General features: G+C 43.2%; 1 protein-coding gene across 49 annotated transcripts in view; it reads right to left on the minus strand.

Annotated features, from left to right (window-relative positions):
* The window catches only part of LOC106506881 (pseudouridine-5'-phosphatase-like), a 744,469-nt gene that overhangs the window by 366,719 nt on the left and 352,874 nt on the right, over positions 1 to 24,876 (minus strand). For 5 of the 49 annotated variants that reach the window (XR_014836046.1, XR_014836048.1, XR_014836039.1 and 2 more), the window contains exon 7: positions 7,899 to 8,092. The exons of 40 other annotated variants lie outside the window; for them this stretch is intronic. The gene's annotated coding sequence lies outside the window, so the exon portion shown is untranslated. Of the gene's footprint in view, positions 1 to 7,898; positions 8,093 to 19,153; positions 19,308 to 24,876 lie in introns of all 49 variants that reach the window. 4 more of the 49 variants (XR_014836064.1, XR_014836059.1, XR_014836049.1 and 1 more) reach the window with 2 other exon arrangements.

Consider the following 24,876-nt stretch of genomic DNA (forward strand, 5'->3'; position numbering starts at 1 on the left):
GGCCCGTAGCCTGGGAGGCCGCATTTCGGAGAGCTCTGAGAAACCGCTCCAAAGAGGAGGGGGAGGTCAGTGTGTATGAGGTTTTGGTAAAGGGGGGGATGTTCATGCAGCCAAGCACACGTTCTGCACAAGTTTGCTGCTCGTCTCATGAAGGTCACTACGCGTCATGAGGAGCAGGTGTCACCATGAAGGATTTTAATGGTTTTCTAGACATGAGGCGATGCAAGAATTGAGCTCATAAAATCTTCTCCTAAAAATATCATAGTCACTGAAGACAAGTTCTGCCAGTTTTTCCAGAGCACAGAGCACCTCACTCCTGGTCTCCATCCTGAGCTCCTTTCAGGGGGTTTTGAGAGTCATTGGCTGCAGCGGCTCAAGATTTAATCCGTGTAGAGGCTGATGACAAGTGCCCACCTCCAGCTCACACACATAATAATTTGCGTATGTCAGCGTGTAAGTTTATTGTGGGGATCCCAAGCTTTGGAAAGGATAGATAGCTAGATAGCTACATAGATAGATAAATAGATAGATAGATAGATAGATAGATAGATAGATAGATAGATAGATGGATGGATGGATGGATGGATGGATGGATGGATGGATGGATGAAAGGAAGATAGGATAGACAGACAGATAGATGGCTAGATAGATAGATAGATAGATAGATAAGGACAGATTATGCACCCCAAAATATGCTGCTTTGGCATAAGAATTATTTTAAGATGAAGGCAATTGAGAAGCAGAAGATGCAGGAAGAAATCTCTGTCCTCTTCCTTCCTGCCTAAGAGCAGGGCGTAAACTTCCCTCCCTAAAGGGGACAGAAAAAATTCCATTTGTAAAGGTGTACTCCTGTCCCAAACCAGGAGAGGTGAGTGACCCTGATCTGCATCACCAGCCTTAGTAAAGACCTCTTAACTACCACTAACTAGCAGTGGCTACAGGAACCCACTGCTAGTCCTCTGTGCCCAGTTCACCACCACTAGGAGCTCAGCCACCTTCTCCTCTGTCTGCCCATGTCTCCAAATTGATCACCTTCTGCCAAGAGGGTATATAAAGCCCAACCCCACACCTGAGTAATGACCTCTTTGGATTTTCACTTCTTTCCATGAATTCCCCTGGTACACAAAAACATTTACATCAATGAAGAATCCAGGTTTTCTCCTGTTAATTTGTCTTTTGTCAGGTTAATTCACCAGCCTCAATAAGCAGACTGTAAGAGAGTAGAGTAAAAAGTTTTTTTCCTTCCCATACAGTTTGGGTGTGAGAGAGAGAAACACAGATGGGAAAATCTGTTTGCACTCTTTGTATCTCAAACTTCCCTATATTTCATTTGTTGCAGTGCCACCACCTCAAACGGAGACACGAATGCAACAAGACTCAATTACTGTAGGTTATGTTTTAAGACACACAGTGAGCAGTCAGCCTGGGGCATGTGGTTGCACCTCCTTTCCATCCAAACTGTCCTCATGCACCAGGTCTGGTCATTTCCTATCCCCGGCTCCAAGGATGGGACCACATAGGGCCAGTGAGTCACAGGAAGAGATGTGTTGGATGGGGTTCCTGGGTGACAGAGGCCAGTCACACTTTCTCCATCAGGATGTGGATGGGGAAGCTCTGGTTGCCATGGGGAAGCTCTGGTTGCCATGGGCAACAGCCCGTGGCCACGAGGAAGCTGATGCCCTAAGAGAAGTAAGTGGAAGGGCCTGGACCCTGAAGACACAGTTGAGCTGTGGAAGCAATCTTTCCTGAAACCTGCTCTACCCTGGACTTAAGTCAGATGAGATAATGGCCTGGGCTGCTGAAACCAATTTGAGGAGGTCTGTCTGTTTTCTGCACCTTGCAGTTTTCCAATGGAGATCTATTATTAAAGTATCTCTCCCACTGAGCTAACATTGATTGAGCATCTACTATACGCCTGGACCTTACAGATAAAATGATGCATAATGCACAGTCTCTCCAAAGATCTTACCACAGTATTCATCCCAAGCTCATTTGTTGGAAATGCAAACATTTCATTACAAAAGTTGTTCCTTTGCAATTTAAATATCTTCTCAAAGAGGGAAAATATCTTTTTCCTTAACTGAACTGAAAATGTACGTTGTTTTATGTCTAACAGTTAATTTTCAGTTATCCAAGGTAGTTTTCTAATATCTTTTTTCAAAGGGTTTTCATTGGTACATTCATGTTTTCTTCCATCTCAAAATAGAAAGATGAAGACCTAAAGGTATCAATATGTATAACTATCTATGCTAGAATTGCTAAAGAAATAAATTATATGGTATTTGTCTTTCTCTTTCTGACTTATTTCACTCAGTATGAGAGTCCTAGTTCCATCCATATTGCTGCAAATGGCATTATTTTGTTCTTTTTGATGGCTGAATTATATTCCCTGGTGTATATATACCACATCTTCCTAATCCAATATCTGTTGATGGACATTTAGGTTGTTTCCATGTCTTGGCTATTGTGACTAGTGCTGCAATGAACATGCAGGTGCATGTGTCTTTTTTAAGGAAAGTTTTGTCCAGATATATGCCCAAGAGTGGAATTCCTGGGTCATAGGGTAGTTCTACGTATAGACTTCTAAGGTACCTCCATACTGTTCTCCATAGTGGTTGTAAGCTTCCATTCCCACCAAGAGTGCAGGAGGGTTCCCTTTTCTCCACACCCCCTCTGGCACTTGTTATTTGTGATGGCCATTCTTACTATGTCTAGATACTAACATCGCAACACAATGGGAGGAAAAATATGTATACATATATGTGTAACTTGGTCCCCATGCTGTACAGCGGAAAAAAAAAAAGAGATTATAAGCCCGGGATGATCCCACCATTTTAATATATGTATTCTGTATAGAAAGATAAATTTCTTATGTACATGTATACACATATACAGTTGTACATTTTTCCATTTGCTGCCACCTGCATAGCAATAGATTGTTTGCAGAATTATCTGGCAATTAAATTAGAGGTTTTAAACAAAACTATATCTTTTGATTTTTTTTCTTCATGGAAGCATATTTAACATGTGAAATAGCTTTGCTAAATTTTAGGTCATGTCCAAAATAACACTTAATATGTATTCAAGGAATGTAATTGCCTTTTATTGGAAAAACAAAACATAATTAACTGGATGAGGTTGATGCCAAATGAATGGATCCCAATGATTTTTATTTTGTCTGCTTCTGTAGAACGCCTCCCCTTCCGTAGCTCCCCATCACACTGGAAATAAGCTATGGTTACATAATTCTCCCACACCGTGTGTATTTGTGTTTTTACCTAGCTGGTCTCTTAGACACTCATTAAAGTCACCTGCATTATCAAGAACCTTCAAGAGAAGGGGGGGGGGGACTCCTAAAAAACGTATTCATCACTGAGCCCTGATCCTGATGTCTTCAAATCTACAGGTTTTCCAAGTTTCATACAGTGCAGTAGATTATAGATTAGAAGGAAAAGCTATGCCATTTTCACAGGTAAATGTGATTTTTATCACTAATTTATCTTGAGAACCTTTCTGGAGCAGGTATGCCAAAGTGAAGCAAATTTCATAATGAATTGGTTTAGGTCAAGAGGTGGAAATTACTGTTCCCACTGTTTTTTTTTTTTTTTTTTTTTTTTGCTTGGTAGGAACTATTTTATGAAATTGACCCCTTATATATCACTGAGGAAATGTCTATGAATGCTTAAAAAACGGTCACATTTGCAAACATATTCTTTACTTTATCTGGATTTACAGATGTCCCTTTGGTTTCGTGAGCATTCTTCTTTCTTGGTGAAGACAGAGACTAATTTTCTTTTTTTTAATCTTTTCTACAATTAGAGTTCAGAACACTTCTGTTTACAGCCTTCCTTTACCCAGTGATTCTCAAATTAGGGCAAGTTGGAGTCATCTGGGGAGCTTTTAGAGCTCTTACCTGGGTCATTCACACCACTAAAAGTTGTCTGTCATGCTACTGTATGGTGTGTTTGTTTTTGAGTTTATTTCCCCCCCCTGCATAAGCTAGACATTCACCCTGAAAATTCGCTACATGGGTTGTGTCTGCTTCTTCACTCAGCAGGGACAAACTTCACTGTTCCTATTCCTAATCATGAGCAGACAGCTCTCTTACCTAACCAGCCATCCAATAATTTCATTTTCTGCTTCATTTTTCTGAAGGATACTTCATTAAGCAATGTGTACTGAACTATTGGAACATTATTGACAAATACAACGTGGGGATCTGAAGAAACTCTCACTGGGCCGTTCAGAGGGGAAATAATTTATTTTGAGAACAGAGGTTTAATCTAAGCTGCACTGTGCATGTGACAATCTTTCAAACAAGACGCATGGGCAACAACTGAGGTAAAGATTCTGAAGGGAGAAATGGAAGGATTTGGGCTTTTTCTATAATTTCCTGAAATTCAGTTAAATAAACTTCTCTCCTGGCAAAAGAAACCAATGAAAGTAGACATCACCAATTACACACTATTTTCGGGCTAACTCCATCTCCCTACACACTAGATAAACAATGTGTCTTTGTAATCCAATTACTTTAACTGTCACAGTAATAAAATGTTGGCATTGAAAGTTTAAAGCCAGAACATGGTTCAAGGTTACTTAAATAATCAACAAAATGTGGTTTATCCATACCGTGGGATATTATTCAGCCTTACAAAGGAATGAAATTCTGACCCATGCCAGAACTTGTATGAATCTTGAGGACATTTCAGGAAAGGGAAAATCATTTTCCCTCTCTCCTTCTGAGCTCTTGGCTGAGACCCTAGAGTCAATGACAGATTAACAAGAGAAAACTCGAGTTTATTAACAGAATATGCCTTGTGTAGGCATGGGAGAGACCCAGGGGAAATGAATAACTCAAAGAGGTGGCTTAGAACTCTGGCTGATACAGCATCCTCAGTAAAGAATGACAATAAGTTTAGAAACAGCAGAGCAAAGGAAAGCAATTTTAGGCTTCCAAGATCAAACTATGGCACAGTTCACTAATAGTATAAAGTCTAGTTAGAAACGCTTATGTAGATTCCTTTAGCACCACATCCAAGCTGATAGAGTCTAAAGTTGTCTCTGGTAATTAACTTTCGTCTTTCCAGTTAGAAAGGGGAGGAAGAACATCTTTGCAAATTTAGTCCCACTTTTAGGCAAATAGAGGGTCAAGGGAATTTTTCTTCTATCTGCCTCTTCTCAAAGGCCTCTAGCTCAAAAGAACTGAGCTGGCATATTTCAGGGTTGGTGGCATATTCTGCTACCCTTCAACACTGTGCTAAGTGAAATAAGATAGACATCAAAGGACAAATACTGCATGAGTCTACGTATGTGTTGTACTGAGGAGAGTCAAATCCATAGAGACAGAAAGTCGATTAGTGGTTTCCGGGGGCTGGGGTGGGGGATGGGAAGAAGGAGGAATGAGGAATTTTTGCTTAATAAGTATAGAGGTTCAGACTGAGAAGATGAAAAAAGTCCTAGACCTAGAAAATGGGGATGGCTGCATAGTACTGTGAACGTGCTTAATGCTACTGATCTGTACTCTAAAAAACAAAAGATTAAAATGTTAATGTATATGTTATGTATACTTGACCTTACGTTTTAAAAATTATTTTATTATAGTTGATTTATAGGGTTGGGTCAATTTCTGCTGCACAGCAAAGTGACCCAGTTATACATTATTTTTCTGATCTGATCTTCCATCCTATTCCATCACAAGAGACTGGATGGAGTTCCCTGTGCTATACAGCAGGACCGCATTGCTTATCCACTCTGAATGCAATCATTTGCATCTGCTAACTCCCCAAACATCTTACATCCTCCCCCTTCCCCCTCGGCAATTTCAAGTCTGTTTCTCTATGCCCATGAGGTTGTTTCTATTCTGTAGATAGGGTCATTTGTGCCATACTTTAAATTCCACATATAAGTGATATCATATGACCATATGTTTTAAAAGATGACCTAACTAAATAGCGGGAATGATGTACAATGAATCCAGTAAGAAAGGAAAAATGAGGTGGTAGAAATGGTTCTAGAGGGGTACATCCTATGTACACTCTAGAACCATGATGGATTGAGTCCTTCTCAACCACAGGATGGATTGCAACAGCGTAACAAGAACTACAGTCAGACACCCTGTTTGATGTCAGCCTACAGAGCTGGTACTTTATTTTACAAGTTTATAGTGACTCTGGAGAAACATCTATCACCATTTTCACAATCTCTATCATCGGAACCTTTGAGTCTAACTCCACTGTTCATCTTTGGCAGTGTCTGCCCTAAAGGAAGAAATCCCAATGGGATTTCCAGCAGTCATGGCTGGGTTACCCAGAAATTACACTTCCCATCTGCCCTCCCCAAACAAGTTGAATTCCTAAAATAGTTTAGCAGCTCAAACAATTGCCAACCATGGAGAGATGCCTTAAGGAAAGAATAGCCTATCTGTTTCCACATTCCTAAGTTGAGTCATCTTTTTTGCCAACCTCATGGAAAGAATTCTTCTGAAATGCCAAGTGCCTATGGTAGCCTTCTGGGAGCCACTGTCCCCCAAGCAGTGTGGGAACAACTGTGTAGAGAGAATTTTCCAAATAAGTCTTGTCTCTCTGCCAGGGCACAAAGAGATTCTGCCGCCTGAGTTAAGCTGTTAAACTTAAGTTAAGCCTGTCTGCGTCTGCTCTCCCTAATCTGTAAACCGTGACCCCGAAGCGGTCTTGCTGCTCCTAAAAGTGATGAGGAGATGAATGAGATGACATCTGTGAGGTCCCTGGGGCTTTGAGAAAATGTATGGCACACATCAACGAGCTGCATTTGAATAGCAACCTGCAGAGTACCAGTGTTCATACTAACTGGATCACTGAGCCCACAGCAGGAAATGGTTAAGTCCTTCTCAGGATGATTCATTATTTCCCCCAAACGATCTCTGCTCTAACGGCGCTCTAGTTGTCATTATTGTGATTACGGTTAGTCTACATCACCTCTATGACCAGGGAGCCCGAATGAGCCTCAGAGGATGGATGGCAGCACCAAGGAGCAAGCTGGGCCAGGGGCCCAGGGGATGCCTCACCTGTCTAAAGGTATCTCCTGGTAATGCTGCCTCCCTGCCTTACCTGCAAACTGCTGAAGGTAAGGGATCCAGACCAATGGCTTCAGTTCAAAAGGCAGCAGAGACCCAGAGGCAAAGACTGGCCCAAATGCAGCCAGTCTTCAGCCTCCATCCTCTGCACAGGTGTCTACAGGGAAGCCTCTTGAAGACATGGCCCTGGACATGAGGCCCCTTCTCTTAAAACACAAAAAGGCGAGCACAGCTCGAGGGGTGTGCAGATCTGAAAAGGGGTGCATGCTCCCTAAGCTTGTTGCCAAGCCTGCTAGGATCATCCTCTTAAAAGATTAGGATTAGGGAATGCCACCACCGGCCTCAAGTCCCTGAGGGACAGTGCATGGCCTAGGAAATAAAACCCATTTGCTTAGCACAGCACAGAGCATTTTCAAGGCTCTGCCTCCACCTCATCTCTCTGCAAAGTGCCAGACCGCGCCTGTAACCCAGTGGCAGTCTAGTCGAGGCAGGATCCCCTGGGATAGCGTCCAGGTTCTGGCCCTCCAGCCCAGGCTGGATGTCTGAATGTCCTCTCACACCACTTCCTTTCTGTGTCTCCTATTTATCCATCAAGACCCAGCCTACAGGCTCTCTCCTTTGGAAAGTTTCTTAATGCCCCCAAGGAAAGGAATATTTTGCTCCACTGTCTTGCATCACCCAAAGCGTGGCAGGATGCCTCCCTTGCTGGTCCAGCAGGAGAGCTGCTGGCAGCCTCTCAAATCTTAGTGACATTAGACAGGGGTATTAGCCCCCCCTCCCTGGGCACAGCACAGCACCTTATTCCTAAGAAGCATTCAACCAAGGTTGCTTGGGCAGAGGGGATTACCTCTGATGGGAGTCCTTGAAATGATGGAATCTTGGCTCAGATCCTGGGCAGGCACAGTCCCACCGTCAGCAGGGCATTAGCTTTGAAGGCAGGGACTCAGATACACATCATTCACAAATTTCCCTTATGTCATTTCCTCCACCTTCAGGCACTAGCAGAGAAATTGGACCTCTTCAAAGGCTGAATGTGAGATCCTGGCATACAACATACAAAAAATCTAGATAAGCCATCCCAGGCTTCATCCACATGGATGCTACAGTCATCAGTATCATCGGCCTCAGTCAGATGAACTCAGCTCCAACTGGAAGCAAATAAAAGCTGGATACAAGAGCTTTGGCTTTGACCCATGTGTTAAACCACTGCTCACACGAGCATCATAAATGACTTAAAACAGAGCTGAGTGAAAGATGTCGGTGCCCCTGGGATAAAGTGTGAGTCTTTATTTTTTTTATTTTTTTGTCTTTTTGTCTTTGTTGTTGTTGTTGTTGTTGTTATTGTTGCTATTTCTTGGGCCGCTCCCGCGGCATATGGAGGTTCCCAGGCTAGGGGTTGAATCGGAGCTGTAGCCACCGGCCTACGCCAGAGCCACAGCAACGCGGGATCCGAGCCGCGTCTGCAACCTACACCACAGCTCACGGCAACGCCGGATCGTTAACCCACTGAGCAAGGGCAGGGATCGAACCCGCAACCTCATGGTTCCTAGTCGGATTCATTAACCACTGCGCCACGACGGGAACTCCGAAAGTGTGAGTCTTTAAAGGAAGCTTCAACTGATTCCTCATTTCATGCATTCTTGTTACCTTCGAGGTCTTATAAGCTCTACACTACCCTTAGTCTAGACCTGGGAGGAACTGCTGGTGTGAAATGTTCAAGAGGAATGCTTGGCGATGTCATTATTATTAACTGCAACAAAACGAACTGTTAACACCATCTGTTCCTTGTGGTGGATGTCACATTTTAGCTCCAAGTGGTGCAGGAGCTGGTTCTGCTGGAGGGAGCAGCGTCAAACCCCCTTTTGCTCTCCTTGTTGCCCCATAACACTGTCACCACATCTCCCCCTCACCCCATCACCCCATTGTCTCATCACCTCATCATCACCCCATCATCTCATCACCCCATCACTTCATCACCCCATCATCTCCACCACATCACCCCATCACTTCATCACCCCATCATCTCATCACCCCATCACCCCATCATCTCATCACCCCATCACCCCATCATCTCATCATCCCATTACCCCATCATCCCATCATCCCATCATCTCATCACCCCATCACCCCATCACATCACTCCATCATGTCATCATCCCATGACACCATCATCACATTATCCTATCATCTCATCACGCCATTACCCCATAACCCCATCATCTCATCACCCCATCATCTCATCACCCCATCATCTCATCACCCCATCATCCCATCACCCCATAACCCCATCATCTCATCACCCCATCATCTCATCATCCCATCATCTCATCACCTCATCATCTCATCACATCATCTCATCATCACCCCATCACTTCATCACCCCATCATGTCATCACACCATGACCCATCATCACATGACCCCATCATCTCATCACCCCATCATCTCATCATGCCATCACCCCATGACCCCATCATTGCATTACCCCATCATCTCATCACCCCATCACTTCGTCACCCCAGCATCTCATCACCTCATCGCCCCATCATCCCATCACCCCATAACCCCATCAATCTCATCACCCTTCACTTCATCACCCCATGATCCCATCATCACATAACCCCATCATTTCATCATCTCATCACCCCATCATCTCATCATCTCATTACCCCATCACCTCATCACTTCATTACCCCATCACCTCATCACTGTCATCACCCCACTGGAGACCAGGAGCTCATGACTGCACACAAAATGTCCTGCTTCTTTGTATGACTTGTAATTATTTTAGTTATCCTGTTTCTACTGAAGCCAATAAGAAGCAAGCTGTGTGTCCAAATTTTTCTGATGATAATCTGCAATTCTGCCATGCCATTGAGGGAGTCTGGGGAGCCATAAGAAATGGGGGTGCCCCAGAGGGTTGGGGTCCCCAGATCCAGGAGAGGCAGATGCCGCAAAGAGACGTCTTTACTGGGCCTTTGAAAGAAGCAGCAAGGAGAGGCTGGTCATGCCAAGACTGCAAGCTCCTCTAAGCCAGGAATCCTATCTTTTCATCTCTGTGCCCCTGGCAAATTTTTTTTTTTTTTTTTTTTTGGTCTTATTGCTATTTCTTGGGCCGCTCCTGCGGCATATAGAGGTTCCCAGGCTAGGGTTCGAATCGGGGCTGTAGCCACCAGCCTACGCCAGAGCCACAGCAACGCAGGATCCGAGCCGCGTCTGCAACCTACACCACAGCTCACGGCAACGCCGGATCGTTAACCCACTGAGCAAGAGCAGGGATCGAACCTGCAACCTCATGGTTCCTAGTTGGATTCGTTAACCACTGCGCCACAACGGGAACTCCGCCCCTGGCAATTAGTACAATGGTGGCCCATGGAGATTTACAAGTTAATGGAAAGATCATTACTTGTTTAGCTTTGTCTTTTCCTCTCAAAGTACAGTGTCCAGGGAGTTCCTGCCGTGGCTCAGTGGGTCATGACCCTGACTAGTATCCATGAGGATGCGGGCTCGATCCCTGGCCTCACCCAGTGGGTTAAGGATCTGGTGTGGCCAGGAGCAGTGGTGTAGGTCACAGATGAAGCTTGAATCCAGCATTGCTGTGGCTGTGGTGTAGGCCGGCAGCTGCAGCTCCAATTTGACCCATAACTGGGGAACTTTCATGTGCTGCAGACCCTAAAAAGCAGAAAAGAAGAGGGAAAAAAAAAAAAAAAAAAAAAAAAAAAAAAAAAAAAAAAAAAGGACACTGTCTGGAAACGAGACACCATTTCAAGAAGCTAGCACTGAAGGCTAGCCCCCCAGAAAGACCAAATGAATCTGTCCCCATCAGGATGACAGCCCTCCCTCTAAGCCAGCACAGCCAGTCCCGGGTGGCAGCAGACTGTGGAATGGGAGTGAGATGGGGGAGGGCTGTGTGTTGGGCAGGCTGTGTCCAAGGAAATATGCGGCAAAGGAGCCTTGAGATGAAGGGGGGAAAAAAAAACAAGGCTCAGCAGGGGTCAAGTCATCATTTCAAACAAATAATGCAGATGACAGGATCTCAAATGGCTTTTGTTTTACAGGAATCTTACCATGTGTTTATTACCGCAAATGCAAAAATCTGGGTTGTCAATAATTCAACCATTAAGCGATAATCATAAAAAAATTTATGAAGATGGATAGCCAGGCATACAGTAGACAAATAGATACAAAGATAGAGGGATAGAGACAGACACAGACAAAGATATTTAAATAGCTAGATACATAGATACAATAATAGTTACATAGATAAATACACAGATAGACAGATACATAGATAGTTACATAGGTAGATAGATACATAGATAGAAAGACAGACAGATACATAGATAGATACATAGATACACAGATAGATACATAGGTAGATAGATATATACATACATAGATATATAGACAGACAGATAGATAGATGTAGGATATGGATGATCGTTATAAATTGATACATAAAAAATATAAGCTCTATTTTGGATATATGCTGGTCACTCACGCAGGCCTCTTTCCAGGGTGTGTGGATGGCTGTCTCTTCCCCGCATCTTCACAGGGCCATCCCTCTGTGTGTGTCTGTGTCCTGACCTCCTCTTCTAAGGACCCCTGTCCTGGGGGATCAGGACCCACCCTCGTGACTCCTTCATCCCCTCTTGAAAGACCCATCTCCAAATACAGCTACATTCTGAGGTCCTGGGGGTTAGGGCGTCAACCTATGTTTTGTAGGATTTGGAAGGACCACACAATTCAGGCTATAAAACCATAAAATCAGCTTTGCCCAGATTCCGGACCGACAGAAACTAGGAGATAATCAAGTGTGTTGCTTGAAGTTGCTGAGTTTGCAGTAATAATTTGCACAGGAATGGAAACCTAACTGGACCTCCCAGAAATGAGAGGAAAGTGCTTTGATCCGAGAATATTCCTTCAATCACTTCTGCCCCAGAAGAAGTTTATAGTATGGCCTGGAGTAGCTCTCTCCACTTTGGAGTGGACCCAGAGGTTAAGAAAAACAAAATGCCAGATTTGTTAAGAAAAACAAACATGCTTAGCAAAATCACCAGGGGTACATGACTGGGCTGTGGATTAGGTGCCTGCCAAATCCAAGGTCAAAAATTTTCTTTCCTTCTTTATTTTTTTGAGATGAATATTGAAGTGGATGTTCCAGACCTTGAGATGAACATCTAAGTGGATATTTCAGACCTTTAGATGAATATCAAAGTGGATATTCCAGAACTTGAAATGTATATCTAAGTTGATGTTCAAGAATTTAAGACAAATATCTAAGCGGCTGTTCCATAGCTTGAGATGTATACTAAGAGGGTGTTCAAGAATTTGAAATGTTCTAAGGAGATGTTCCAGCCCTTGAGATGACTACAAAAGTGGATGTTCCAAAACTTGAGATGCATATCTAAGTGGATGTTCTGGAATTTGAGAGCCATCAAAGAAGTCAGGTTTCTTTCCTATACCCCACTATTCTCTCTTTGCTCTCAGTCTACTTCTGGAAGCCCATCTAAGAGAACTTCCCATTAACCATTAGAAAAACACGCTAGGGAGAATGGTTCAAGAATGAACTTTTTAGGAGTTCCTATCGTGGCTCAGTGGAAATGAATCTGATAGTATCCATGAAGATGCAGGTTCGATCCCTGGCCTCGCTCAGTAGGTTAAGGATCCCGCATTGCCATGAGCTGTGCTGTAGGTCACAGACATGGTTAGGATCTGGCATTGCTGTGGCGTAAGCTGGCAGCTACAACTCTGATTCAACCCCTAGCCTGGGAACCTCCATGGGCCATGGATGTGGCACTAAAAAAGACAAAAAAAAAAAAAAAAAAAGAAGAAACTTTTTCAATGTTGCAGCTCAGGGCAAGCCTCCCCAAATATGCCTTCTTGGCATGTTGATTATTTTGAATTAAAGTTACTTACGAAAAAGCCAACATAAGACAGACACTTTAACCCTCCTCTCCTCCAAGAAGCAGGAAATACATCTGCCCTGTGAAAGGTGCTCGTCCTGCATCTGGAGGTAGAAGGAGTCTCTTATCACCAGAGATGGGGAATTTGGGGTCAGAATCCTGTAGAAATAAACCTTGGGGCACATTTAACTGACCACCCTAAGCCCAAACTCTCTTTAGATCCTCTAAGCACCCAAAACCTAAGTTTCTTTGTCCTGTCAGTTTCTCACCAATGCATCATTTCTTTGTCTACAAAGTATAAAAGTTGCCTCATTTCATCACTTCTTAAGTTCTAGTTCTAGGAGATCTCCACATGCATAGACTAAAATATGTTTCTTAAGGGGGCCCTCCTACACTGTTGGTGGGAATGTAAACTGGTGCAGACACTGTGGAAGACAGTATGGAGGTTCCTCAGTGAAACTAAAAATAGAGTTGCCATATGATCCAGCAATCCCACTCCTGGGCATTTATGCAGAGAAAACTCCAATTCAAAAAGATCCATGCATCCCAATGTTTACTGCAGCACTATTTTCAATAGCCAAGCTATGGAAGCAACCTAAATGCCCATCGACAGATAAAGAAGATGTGGTACAAGAGTTCCCGTCGTGGCTCAGTGGTTAACCAATCTGACTAGGAACCATGAGGTTGCAGTTCGATCCCTGGCCTTGCTCAGTGGGTTGGGGATCCAGCGTTGCCGTGATCTATGGTGTAGGTTGCAGACACGGCTCAGATCCTGAGTTGCTGTGCCTCTGGCGTAGGCTGGCAGCTGCAGCTCTGATTAGACCTGTAGCCTGGGAACCTCCACATGCCGTGGGAGCAGCCCAAGAAATGGCAAAAAGACAAAAAAAAGAAAAAGAAGAAGAAGAAGAAGAAGAAGAAGAAGAAGAAGAAGAAGAAGAAGAAGAAGAAGAAGAAGAAGAAGAAGAAGAAGATGTGGTACATATACACAATGGAATATTACTCAGCCATCAAAAATGGAAACAATGCCATTTGCTTCAACATGGACCTTGAGATGATCATACCAAGTGAAGTTAGTGAAACGACGACAAATATCCTATGATATCATTTCCATGCGGAATCTAAGAAAAGGATATAAATGAACGTGTTTTAAAAAACAGAAACAGGTCTCACGGACACAGAGAATAGACTCATGGTTACCAAACGGGAAAGAGCAGGAGGGGTAAATGAGGAGTGTGGGATTAGCAGCGACACACTACTATATATAAAATGCTGTACAGCAGAAAACTGACAGCACACTGTAAGCCAGCTATAATGGAAAAAAATAAAAATCATTCTATAAAAAAATAAATAAATAATAAAATAAAATGGATGAGGGACAAGGACCTGCTTACAGCGAGAGAACTATAATCAATGTCTTGTAATAACTTATAAGGTGAAAGAATCTGAAAAAGAATATATATATGAATGTACGTGTATATATAACACACGCAACTGATCACTTTGCTGTACAATTGAAATTAGCACAACATTGTAAGTCAACTCTACTTCAGTTTTTAAAAATGTGTTCCTTTTCCTCCTGTTAATCTGTTCTCTGTCAATTTTGTTATTGGCCCAGCCACAAGAAGTCAAAGAGAGAGAGAGAGAGGGGGAACTCCCCGGCTCCTGGATGTCAATACGGCGCAATGTGATATTTCAAAGCACATCACAATTTCATGCGATCAGAGTCAAATTCCTTTATCCTGGCTCACCTGTACACGCTTTCTCTCTTTTTGGAAAAAAAAAATGCATATAGTCCATTCTGACCTTGAACTATGATTTCCAGGTAAGTCACAGCAGAACCTCAGAGATGTTCTGCAGGAAGATAACTTTCACACGATTGGGAGAGAGGAAAAAAAGCGCCAGGCTTGCCAAAGCTCCCGTGGGAAGTCGTCCTTCAGAAACCAGCCAGCTTCCTGCTGAAGCAGGAAGCGCTCTGCCCACCGATGCCTCCTTCAGTGATGCGAAGCGTTAGGACCTGTGAATGTCCTGTCCATCATTTCCACCCCAGAGAGGTCAGAGAAGAGGATCCCTTTACGTTTTCAGTTTACCTCTCTACCTGCCTCTCCACTGGCTCAGAAAAATGAAGAAGAAGCACAAACCACAAAAATGGAGGTTGGTACTAGCTGAATGACACCTGAGTTGGTTCTGAATGGATCAGAAAGTTTAGTAGAATGAGAAGGATGCTCAAGGGAAGGTTCCTATGATCTCAAACATCTCTTCAACAGTCCACTTAAAAAATATTAAAGATTCGGGAGTTCCCTTTGTGGCGTAGCAGGTAAGGAACCTGACTAGGATCCATGAGAATGCAGGTTTGATCCCTGTCCCTGCTCAGTGGGTTAAGGATCCCGTGTTGCCGTGAGCTGTGGTGTAGGTCGCAGACACGGCTCGGATCCTGTGTTGCTGTGGCTGTGGCGTCGGCTGGCAGCTGTAGCTCCGATTCGACTCCTATCCTGGGAACTTCCATATGCCCTGGGTGCACCCCTAAAAAGCAAAATATAAAAAACCCAAAATTTTTAAAAAATGAAACAATAAAATTTAAAAATATTAAATATTCCATCTTGCCTTGGGTGGGTACCTGAGGCACCCAGGTTCACGCTGTTTATTTATGATGGAAATAAACACACAGCAAGCATCAGCGGTGGGGCTATAGCCACTGCTCGAGGTGTGGGGATGATGCAAAGAGGGGATGGTTGGACCGTCCTTTCATGGGGTTTGAATTCTGCAGGACAGAGCAGACCATCATCAGACAGTATAATAACAAATAAGCGGGGTGCTTTCAGAAGGGGAGTCATGTGATGTGGAAAATTAACCAGGGACTGGGCAGGGCTGGTGTGGGTTGAGAGACCAGGAGAGATGGGTCAGGGGCCCCTGAACTTGGGTTCTGGGATGCAGGACCGGAGAGGAAGACCCATCTTGAGGAGGAAGACCATGAGAGTGGGGGGAGGGCTTCCCCCCCAGGGCCAGACGGAAGCAGACAGCCCGGTTTGTTCTTGGGTTCAAAAATGGGGCTTGTATCTTCTTCAAGGAAAGTTTTGTCTGCATATATATATGCCCAGGAGTGGGACTGTGGATCATATGGTAGTTCTATATTCAGTGTTCTGAGGTACCTCCATACTGTTTTCTATATGATATCACTTATATCTGGAATCTAATATACTGCACAAATGAACCTTTCCACAGAAAAGAATTCTTCATACATGAATGAATTTTTTATACATGGACTTGGAGAACAGACTTGTGGTTGCCGAGGAGGAGGGGGAGCAAGTGGGATGGCCTGGGGGTCTGGGGTTCATAGATGCAAACGATTGCCTTTGGTGTGGGTAAGCAATGAGATCCTGCTGTGTAGCACAGGGAACTGTATCTAGTCACTGGTGATGGAACACGATGGAGGATAATGTGAGAAAAAGGATGTGTATATATGTGTGCCTGGGTCACTCTGTGGTACAGTAGAAATTGACAGAACACTGTAAACCAACTATAATGGAAACAATAAAAATCATTTTTAAACATGGGGCTTGTCGTTACATTTATTAATGTGGATGAATGAAGAACTCCAGGATATGCCCCTGCTGCCAAAAGGTTACTTTGAGCTGCAGACATTTGAGCCTGAACAGATGCGAGAAGAGGCATGGTTGGAACCCTCATTTTCTGTTTCAAAACAGAGCCTTCGGAAAGAGGCCAACTGCCATAAATTCCCCTTCAAGGAAGGTTTCCTGAACTGAGGAAAACTGACTCCTAGCAGCAAGGCACCAAGATTATTAATCACATAAAGCTACATTGTTGCCACAAACTGCCACATCTTCTCCTAAAGGCTTTTTATCTTGCCCAACTGTTCTCTGCATTTCCCTGACTTCCTATCTCCCTCTCCCCTACAAAGATGGACTATAAGCTCTACATTCCAGCCCCTTCCTCGAGCCACTTTCTGTGTGACTTCCCACGTGTGTAAACTGCCTTTTCTGTTAATATGTCTTTTCTCAGTTAACGTTGCACCACCTCAGTCACGGACACAATTAACCACCTAACAATTTACAGTAGAATTTTTCATACATGAATGAAGCTAATCAAAAGCCACAGTCAACACCAAGTATCATTTGATGCAATTCAAGACACACCATCCACTCAGACGTCTATGGGACGCACGAGCCAGGCAAGGAGACAAAACTCTTCAAAGCATTTACACACTACTGTATATAAAATAGTTCATTAACAAGCACTCAGTATATAGCACAGGGAACTCTACTCAATATTCTGTAATGACCTATATGGGAAAAGATTCTGAAAAAGAATGGATGTGTGTATTTGCATCACTGAATCATCTTGGCCGTACACTTGAAACTAACACAATATCATAAGTCAACTCTACTCCAATATAAAGCAAAAATTAAATTTAAAAAAATGTTCAAAGCCATGTGAAGAGTTCAGAGGAGGAGAAAAAATTATCATGATGCGGAGACAACGTGATTATCTACAAAGAAAATCCATGAGAATCTTTAGGGAATCTATTAAGAAGAGTGTTCCACAAAGCTGCTGCAGACAAGAGCAATATACACAAAAGCAATTTGCATCCCTTTATACCAGCCACGCATAATTAGAAACCATCACTTACCAAGCACTATATTAAAAATACAAACAGATTCAATTGTGAAATGCCTAAAATACACCTATCGTAAGACATGAAAGCCTATTATGGAGAGAAACGAACAGCGTTATGTAGAATATAAAAGAACACGTAACGAATGAAGAGACAGACTTTGTTCACTGAAGGGCAGATGCTGGAGCTTTAAAGCTGTGTATTAACCTCCACGTCAGGCATCCGTGCAATGCACATCACCTGTCATAGTCACAATAACAGAGTATTTCTTTATCCTGGAAAGGATGGCAGTTATTTCACATAGCAGGTCATCATTCAAGAATTGCCAATACCATTTGGAAGCAGAATCAGAAGGTTAAACAGCATTCGAAGAGGAGGTATTACATTAGAAGGTTTATAGTAATCAAAACCGTGTGACATGGCAGCGTCAAATGGCCTAAAGGAACAGAGTGGAGGGGCAGGCAACAAATGAAGGGATAAGAAGAAACACGTAAGATGTCAAAAGTTCAGGGCAGCATCACGGGATGGGATGTGGACAGGCTGTTCAAATCATGATGCTGGGAAAGTTCCGTGTACAGCTGTGGCGGGGGGAGGGAGGAACCACACCCTCACCTCACACGACCAAACACAAAGCTGCGGAAGGAAAAAAATCCGACTTGGAAAAGAAAATGTCCAAACAATTAGAAGAAAGTACGTGAAAATACGTTGGAGACCTCGGACTAAGAACACTTCCCAAAGATGCCAAACACAAAAACCCTCTTTAAGGAAAACCCTGGCATCCTAAATCACCTTGAAACCGAAGTTCCTGCATGGTAGAGGATGCTCTGAGCCACGCTGAAAGGTAAGCCATGGATTGCAAGACTTCTCAAGAGAGAAAACTCCAAATGGATTACTTTCTGCCTTGACAAAGAAGTCAAGAAGCACAGGAGAACAGTCAAGGAGAAGATGATCAAATTAGCCAAAGGTAATTGACAGTGCTCTGGGGGGCGGGGGTGGGGGAGGTGACTAGCAAAAAAGCATTAGGAGAATCTGCTCAAACTTGGAAAATTAAGAAAGCATGCCTTTAAACAACAGGGAGCTGCCATCTGATACCAATTAGATTGGTTTAAAAATTACGCATAAGGCTTTCCAAGACTGTGGAAAAAGGAATGTTTCATACGCTCCCAAGTCTGAAATACCTCACTTTTTTTTTTTAAATGTAAGAAGCGAGGTTGATTGAGTTTCACAAAACATGTCGATGGCAGATTTCATTCGAAACGGGAAAGAAATCTGTTGCTCCCCTCCCCACCCCCCGAGAATAACCTTATTATTTTTTCTTATATTTTAATCCCCTATATTTTTACTTCCCTTTAGGGCATATTATCATATTATCACACCTTCATGTGTGATGTAATTTATTGTGCAGTAATGTCAAAAGTCATATCCCATGGTGAAGACTAAAAAAAGCACCATTTTAGCATGCTCTCCAAAAAGACATTTCCTGAGTTACAATGTCTTATAGAACAAAGTGGATATATTCACAGCCCGAAAGGTCAAGGAATAATAAAACCATCTCATTATGCACTTACCGAAATGAAATAAACTTCTATTTCACAAAACTGATGCATATCTGCCGTTTGCAAACCTATACTCCTCAGTTTTCTTTCTCTTTTCTATTTTTTCATGACATTTCCCTGATATTTGAGAAGAAAAACACAAAGACATGCCTAGGAAACGATCCATCTGCAAAACATAATAATAATGAAAATAAAATAACTAAAGTCTTCGACAAGAAAAATCCTGCCAGAAGGCGCTCATTGCACCAGGAAGGAAACCTGTGATTTCAGAACTTATCTTAAATGAACTCAGTTTGACCTTCTCAGTGTTATACTTTGATGATGTGTTAATGAAACGGGGTTCCCCATGTAGGGAAAAATCACTCTTTTATGCAGAATCACTTGACACGATCTCAGTCGGTGACAACTTGGGGAAAAATATTTCTATTTGTCACAATGCCCCCACCTCCACCCCAAACACAGCTCATGTGCATGGATCCAAGGACCCTCCAAACGTAAATGGACAATGGCTGTGTCTGTCCCTGCCCCTGGTCTCCCCTGCACGCACGTCTCTGCTGCAGGTGTGTCTTCTTGGGGTCAGGGCGGCTGGTCCTGCATTGCTAGGGACCACATGGCACAGGTGTGTCTCTTCCCAAGGATGCCACTGGGACACAGAAACAAGAAGACAGGGCTCTTTCTCTGGATGGATGGGAGGCACCCAATGTTCGGATGCCGCCCACATATTTTCCAATCCTCTCCGCTTCTGAGCAAAACAAGCAGAGACATTTGGCTTTTCCCCATGGTCTCCACTGCAGAAGGGGCTGTCTCCCTCCCTGACTTTTTCTCCATCAGAGAAGGAGGAGGCACGAACATCCGTGGCTCTTCCTCCTCATCATGCTAAAGATGACACATTTTAACATCACGTCAGGAATTAGGGTCTTTAGGACCATGGGCCACCACATCATCTCTGGGACAGATGTTTTTAAAAAATGTATTCTAAAGTGAATCCTCACATGATTTATCCCGTTCTTCTCGAGCGGAGACGGTCATAAAACACACACGTCCGGAAATGTCACCCACCTACGAAACCAGCTCAAAGAGTTGTTTACTAATGTGCAAAGACACTCAAAACATATCCCTCATAAGTCTTCCTGGAAATAAATAAACATTTGGAGATGTATTCCAGTGACAGGAGAGATCAATCAAAACCAAAATTTAAATCTTACCCTTAATGGCTTGATAAGAAGCAGCAACGAGAGGAGCCACCTGTAGAATTACATCTCATAATGGTGATACACACCACTGTAAAACACAGGGCAAATATTAACGTTCTCGAAAGAACTTACGGGTGCAAGGATGGTGAAATAATTTTGGAAAGGTAGGAACATGATCGTTTGGAAAGTGGAAGACATAATGCAAACACATGGATCCAATTTAATGGGTTACAAAATGAGAACGTAGCAGAACTGATAAATAAATCCAAAACATAAGTCTCTGACTCCACCTAAAACATTCCAAGAAGGAAAAAGATAAATTTGGAGGTGGAGGAGAGCGAGAAAGAGAGGGAAAGAAGGAGAGAGAGAGAGAAGGTTAAAACAAAAAACCTTGAAATTGAGAAATGAGCTATAACCATAGAGAGGATGAGATTAATCTTGAAAGTACTTAATAGGACACTATTCTATGAAGTCTGAATATCTGTATGAAATCCATGCCTCAAATGTACATTCATATATTGAAAAAGTTTAGCAAAACCCAAGAGGCCAATTATCATAAAAGAAACTGAACGTACAGTCAAGGAACTGGGCTTTAAAGACAAATTTTCTCTTTCATGAATTACCTGTTCATTTCTTTGCACTTTTTCTATGGGAGGTGCTTTCTTTTCATGTTGTATCCAGGTGGCTTAGAGTGGGATGACGGTATTTAAGAAATTGAGAAATCGTCAAGGTGGAGGAAAAAAATCATTTAAAAGCCAGATGCCTGCTCCTTGTTTTGCGGTTTTATTATTTTTTATTTTTGTTTTTTTTGATGATCTTTATTTTTTCCATTATAGCTGGTTGACAGCGTCCTATCAACTTTCCACTGTACAGCAAGGTGACCCAGTCACACATACATGTATAATTTTTTTTCCTCACATTATCATGCTCCATCATAAGTGACGAGTTATAGTTCCCAGGCTCTACAGCAGGATCACATTGCTTACCCATTCTAAAGGCAATCATTTGGATGTATGAACCCCAAATTCTTAGTACATCCCCCTCCCTGCCCCTCCCCCTTGGCAACCACAAATCTGTTCTCCATGTCCATGATTTTCCTTTCTGGGGAAAGGTGCATTTGTGCCATACATTAGATTCCAGATATAAGTGATATCCTATGGTATGGTCTTTTGGTCCTTGTTTTTAAAAGCACTGTGGTTTCAGCATGGGCATGAACTAAAGAATCACCTGGAGCTATCTACCTCAAAAAGAAGCAGGACCCCTCAGAAAGGGTTCAAGAATGCAGGTGGTCAAAGATGCAAAAGACGGTTTTTGACCGAACAAACAAATGTAGAATTCAAGCTACAGAGGTGGTCATGAAACCTGACATTTAACACCTGTAGGGAAGTCAGGGGTAAGTATAGCTGACTGCTCAACAGATCAGGTAATGATTGTTAAGTTGTAAAATGAAGCAGAGAATGTTCTAGAATTCCTCCTGTTTGTCACCCTATTTAATGATGTGAAGGTGTTTGGGGAGCTTCCAGAAAGTTTCCACGTATGTAAAACACGCGATCGCTGCTGAAAATAAAGAGTCGCCTCCAGACAATAGCTCCTGTGATGGCGAAGTCATCAGAAAAATGTGATTTTTGAGTTAGTCCTTGTGAGTAAAAGTCATTATTTTTGGCAGGTGCCATGAAAAATTTAATTGGGTCATATTTGATAACCTGTGGCTACGAGCTAATTCATTTGCTTGCCGAAGAATACATTTAGCCAATAATTTATTCTGGGAAGTTGAGAGAGAAAATTTATTGCTTGGAAATCATGCTACTAGAATAGCATAAGAGAGATTTTTCCTAGAGCCAGGTGGGTCCGTTGTGGCACAGTGGAAACGAATCCGACTAGGAACCATGAGGTTGCGGGTTTGATCCCTGGCCTCACTCAGGAGGTTAAGGATCTGGCGTTCCCATGATCTGTGGTGCAGGTCGAAGACACAGCTTGAATCTGGCATTGCTGTTGGCTCTGGCACAGGCTGGCGGCAACAGCTCCAATTAGACCCCTAGCCTGGGAATCTCCATATGCCGCGGGTATGGCCCTAAAGAGACAAAAGACAAAAAAAAAAAAAAAAAAAAAAAAAGTTCCAAATTATCTTGATCATGCTTCTGTGAAGAAGAACTTTTGTACTAAAGCTGCTTCACCCCACCCCCACCCCCATAAGCTAGAGGGGGTGGCTTTTGTTGTTGTTGCTGTTTTTGGCATGTGGAAGTTCCCAGGCCAGGGATAGAACCTGTGCTGTGTAGCAGCACACGAGCCGCTGCAGGTATAACACTGCATCCTTAACCGGCTGAGCCACAAAGGAATCCTTGTTATTTGTTTTGTTTGGTTATGATAAAACGGCCAGCATTCCTGCTATCTCCATCCCTGAAGATATTGATCTTTTCTTTCATTTATCCATTTATTTATTCACTACAATGACATTACTAAACCTTGACTATAAATGAGTTGGTGTGTTAGCATCTAGTAACGCTGCCGTTAAAACCTCAGATACACGAGAATCACATAATCCTAAATATATAAAGCAATCACATCATACAATACCAAAGCATTTATGTTGATATTTTATCTTATGAAGTGATTTCCCAGAAACAGTTCTAAGTGCTTTAGTTCCTGACACCAGTACTATTTTAGAGGTGAGAAAACTAAGGCACAGAGAGGTTAAGGAACTAGTCCAAGGTCACACAGCTGGTGAGAGGCAGAGCTAGCTTGAACTTTAAACTCTAGAATGCTTATCTGGAATCTCATATATGGCACAAATGAACCTTTCCACAGAAAACAAAACTCATGGACTTGGAGAATAGACTTGTGGTTGCCTAGGGGGAGGGGGAGGGGGGGATGGAGGGGGATGGCCTGGGAGTCGGGTTAATAGATGCAAACTATTGCATTTGGAGTGGATAAGCAATGAGAGCCTGCTGTATAGCACAGGGAACTATGTCTAGTCACTTGTGATGAATCTATACATGTATGTGTCACCGGGTCACCACGCTGTACAGTAGAAAACTGATAGAACACTGTAAACCAGCTATAATGGAAAAAACAAAAAATCATAAAAAAATTCTAGAATACTTTTACTTTACAGAAAATTTGATACGCTAGCGCAAAGAGTTCCCACGTGCCCCTCATCCAGTTTTCCTCTAATATTTGCATCTTGCTACCAATTGGGATATACCGACAGTCAGTCACCAAAGTGGCAAAGATTTGTACACTAAAAATATCCTCGAAAATATCATGCTTGGTGGTTCCTGATCGACATTCAAAATGCAACTATCCTCTGACGTAACGATGTCATTTTCATAGCACAGCCTCTGAAGTCAGCTACCTAGGTCCTCACCCAAAGACACAAATAGGTTTATACAATTGTTTTTCACAGGGTCATTGTTACCAGCAGTGAGATACTGGAGACAATGCAAATGTTCCTCAGTAGCATTATCCATTAAAGCCTCAGGTACTTGTCCCTCTGAGTTTCTGGGTTTCTCACTGCGATGACAATGAAAAATGCCCCAGAGAGACTGTTAAATAAAGGAGCAGCTACAAAGTAACAAGGGGAGAGCCCATTTGTGTCACATCTCATGTGGTATATTGTACAAAGAACAAAAGCACAGGATAAGTATGGAAAGACACACCATTAATTGTGCAGTGTTGTTATTTCTGGAAAGTAAGATGGGATAGGTTAGTTACTTTGTAGGAGGGAAGGAATGAAGGAAGGAAGGGGGGAGGAGGGAAAAACGAGGGAGAAAAGCTTCTACATACGATGACTGTGAATATAACTGAATACATGAATTAATAAAGTTGTGATCTGAGTGCCCTGATAAATCTGTCCTACTTTATTTCCATTTATCATATGTTTTTTTTTTTCCTTCTGCCAAACCAGTCTAGCAGTTGAGCACCATTTTTCTTCCTTGCACCGTAGCCTGCCTCCAAAGATGCATTAGTGGTCCACCACCAGGAAAGGATGCTAATAGCAGTGGCCGGCACTGACCATCAATACACATTTCCAAGAGAGTGATGGCATCTGTCTCTCAGACTGTGTCCCAGGAGGGGGTGCGGGGTGCAAAAGGCAGGGGAGAGACTGCAGGGCAGTGTGAAGCAATGGGGACTGAAGTGCCTGGTGAGGGCTGGACCTCCATGGATTCAGGCCTGTCATTCCACCTTGGAACAGGGCTCCTGTGACATGCATGGGGGCTGTTGCACTACAGGGCTGGGGATGCTGGGGGCAGGCAAGCAGGAACCAGGAGGCAGGATTTTGAGGAGGATGCAAGAGGAGCAGGAGGCAACGAGGCCAGCGAGGTGAAGTTGGTGGGGAAGACACCCAGAGGTGCAGTGCCTTCGGAATCCTGGGACTCTGGAGAACCTGACCCCAGACAAATGGTGGCCACTGCAGGGCTCTAGGGAGAAGGTGGTCTAAGGCTCCCTGGGCTGTGGTGGTGACAGGTGAGATGAGTTTGCGTGAGATGAGTCAGGGGCCCCTGCAGCCACCCTGGTGGAGGAGGTCTCTGGGGTTCAGACCAC

This window comes from Sus scrofa, chromosome Y, assembly GCF_054392235.1.
Source record: "Sus scrofa isolate SSC_HxYL_T2T_F1_AM1 chromosome Y, Sscrofa_HxYL_maternal_Yorkshire_Landrace_v2.0, whole genome shotgun sequence".
Lineage (NCBI taxonomy): Eukaryota > Metazoa > Chordata > Mammalia > Artiodactyla > Suidae > Sus > Sus scrofa.